The following is a 2,947-nucleotide window of genomic DNA, read 5'->3' as shown; positions in this document are numbered from 1 at the left end:
CTTGGTTTTAATCCATAAGGAGCTTATTGGTTTCAATTGCTATTAAGATGCCAAGGCCAGATAATTGATTGTTTTTTGTTTGTTTGTTTTTACCACTTAATTTGGTTCAATGTTTCTTTACAAGTGGTGAAAAGTACTAAAGTACAGACAAGGAATAATCGTAATGCTGTGACCAACATTATAAATATGGAATTATAAATTTAAAACATTTTCTGGTTTAAAAGATAAACCTGGTAGTCAATGCAGCTCTGTAGGGTCTCTGTGTTATATTGGGTCGGTCTCTGTGCTCCTGATGTTGCTTGCCTTTATCCAGGTCCTCTACACCCACCTCTTCTGTCTCCCATCTGCTCCATCAAAGGCCCAAGGGGACCCCCAGGGCCACCTCATCTTCCTTCACCAAAGCCACTTTGGTCCATGCCTGGGGTGTCATGGAAGCCACCTCTGTCTCCACTATAGACACCTTTGAACATTACACCAGAACCGCCTCAGTCCATGAGGCCACCTCTTTCTCCCCACATGCCACCAGGGCCACCTCTGCCTCAGTCAACAGCCAGGGTGGAGGGAGGAAGGCTTCAGGCTTCGGATCCTTATGCTGATTGTATTACATCTATTCTCCAGGCAAAGTTCTGGTTTCCACACCTTGGACTGAGGCACTGCCAGTCTCCAGCTCAGTGCTGAACATTTCCTCCGCTGGAGCAGTTCCCTCAGGAACCATGGGGTCCTCTTGAAAGGAAGGTTCTTCTGTCTCCCCCCATGAACTCCAATGCAACCCATGGGTCCCCCAGGACCTCCTGGGCCCCTTGCACCTCCATGGAGCAGTGGCAGCATTCCCCTGCTCTCGCTGGGCAGCATATACCCCCACATGCTGTTCATAGGAGGCTTCTTCCGAGCAAGAAAAACTCTTAAGTTTGAAAATCCCTTGAAAACCTTTCCCATCAAACCACTCCATGCCAGCCTGGGCACTGTAACATTGCCTTGGGCTTTCCTGATTCCTTGTCCAAGTAGATATGGATCATGGGTTGTTCAGTTCTCCTGTTCATTGTAACAATTCCACACTGCTTAAAGAAGTCTGCCAGATCAGAGTCACATTGTTATTTAATCTTTGTACATAAATCGCACTGTTGTCAGAGTCTTCGCCTGGATCAATAGGTAAGCATAGATCAAGATATGGTCATTTGTCCATGGGTCCACCATGCTTATTGAAACCACCGCACTCTCCAGTGCGCATTCCACCAAGCTATCCTCCCTGCCCACCTCTGCTCATGGCACCACGATCAAATCCCTCTCTTTCCCTGCCCCAGTTATCAGGACCCCTCATGTTCCTGATCCAGAAAATCTTCCAGTCTTATGACCATAAACAGCCATACCACTGAGGTGGTTTTGCCAAAATGAACTCTGCTCCCCATAAGCTGCTGTTGACTTGGAGCTGGCTGTAAGATCCAGTTGGTTCTAATGGGCAACTGCTGCCCATAGTTGCTTTTTTTTTTTTTTTTTTTTTTTTTTTTTTTTTTTTAGCTGAGCCATCTTGCCACCTGTTGGCAGCTCAGCGGCAACTCAGCGGCAACTCAGCTCGGGCTAGACTCGAACTGCTGTTGCTCAGAGCTCAAACCCTTGAGCGAGCTCTTAACCAACTGAGCCACTCGGCCAGCCCCCATAGCTGCTTTTTAACCATAGATAATCTGTTGTCCACAGCTGCTTGGCTGCCCATTGGTGTTCAGCTGAGAGTAACTGCTCTCATCATAACTAGTCAGCTGTATAGAAGGATAGCTGGTAGAAGGATAGGATGGTGGGGCTGTGACTTGCTACAGGGGGTAGCTCCCAGGTACTGGGGGATAACTGTAGTTACTCTGTCCATATCCCAGGCTGGGCTGGTTGTAATCCCCTATGTTAGATTGAGGTTGACTAGTCTCAGCACATTTGTTACCATCCTGCGGTCTTGCAGGTGCAGTGGCTGCTGGCTGTTGCCCATAAGCCAGGTTAGCAGGCTGAGTGCCATATGAAGACTGAGCTGCATAAAAGGCTTGGGTGGTGGTTACTGTGGTAGTGCTGGTATCATAAGCACCAGTGCCATACCCCTGGATGGGCTGACCATATACCTGGGGAGTAGTTGGAGTAATATAACCTGTGGAAGGCTGACCATAAGAAGTTGTATAAGCTATCTGCCCATAGGTTCTAGTGGATGGAGCCTGGGTATAGCTGACATTAGTGGGCTGTCCATAGGTTCCATAACTTTGTTTCCCATATGCCTGAGTGGTCTGTGTATGTCCTTGAGTGGGCTGGACAGTGTAAGAACTGTAGCCCTGCTGGGCTGCAGCTTGGTTGTAGGTACTGTAACTTGTGGATACCATTTTCCCCCCTCCAGATGATGGTTCGTTGAATTGGAAAAACTTCTAAATTGAAAAGAAACAAAATTTTCTTAGTGAGCCCTCATAAGCTTATAATAGCTAGTCATTAAGATTCCCTTAATAAGGTAGGAGAAATTAAAAGAACAATCAAAATTCGTTCAGACTACTTTTTATTTATTTATTTATTTATTTATTTATTTATTTATTTATTTATTTATTAAGATTTTATTGGGAAATTGGGAAAGGGGGACAGCGTTGGGGAATTGGGTAAGGCGAATAACCAAGTTGTTGTCCTTCAATCTTAGTTGTGGATGGCGCAGCAAGTTTAACTCCAAGTCCAGTCGCGTAGCTCAACTCAAGTGCTGTGTTCAATTAGTTGTGGGTGGGCGTAGCCACCATCCCATGTAGGAGTCGAACCAGCAGCCTCGTTGTTAAGAATGCATGTTCTATCCACTGAGTGATCTGGGCAGCAGCTCAGCTCAAGGTGCCGAGTCTCAGCTCAAGTCTTAGTTGCAGGTGGGCGTAGCCCACCATAGAACAGGGAGTCTTGTTGTTAGGAGCACATGCTCTCACTAGCTGAGCCATCCTACCACCTGTTGGCA

At 46.7% G+C, this 2,947-nt stretch overlaps 1 pseudogene; it reads right to left on the bottom strand.

Annotated features, from left to right (window-relative positions):
* Positions 1-217: 217 nt before the first annotated feature.
* On the bottom strand, positions 218-2,348 carry LOC109377522 (RNA-binding protein EWS pseudogene; annotated as a pseudogene).
* Between the last annotated feature and the right edge of the window lie 599 nt (positions 2,349-2,947).

The sequence above is a fragment of the Hipposideros armiger genome, unplaced genomic scaffold, assembly GCF_001890085.2.
Source record: "Hipposideros armiger isolate ML-2016 unplaced genomic scaffold, ASM189008v1 scaffold_1434, whole genome shotgun sequence".
Classification (NCBI taxonomy): Eukaryota; Metazoa; Chordata; class Mammalia; order Chiroptera; family Hipposideridae; genus Hipposideros; species Hipposideros armiger.
This window is presented reverse-complemented; position numbering and strand designations above follow the sequence as displayed.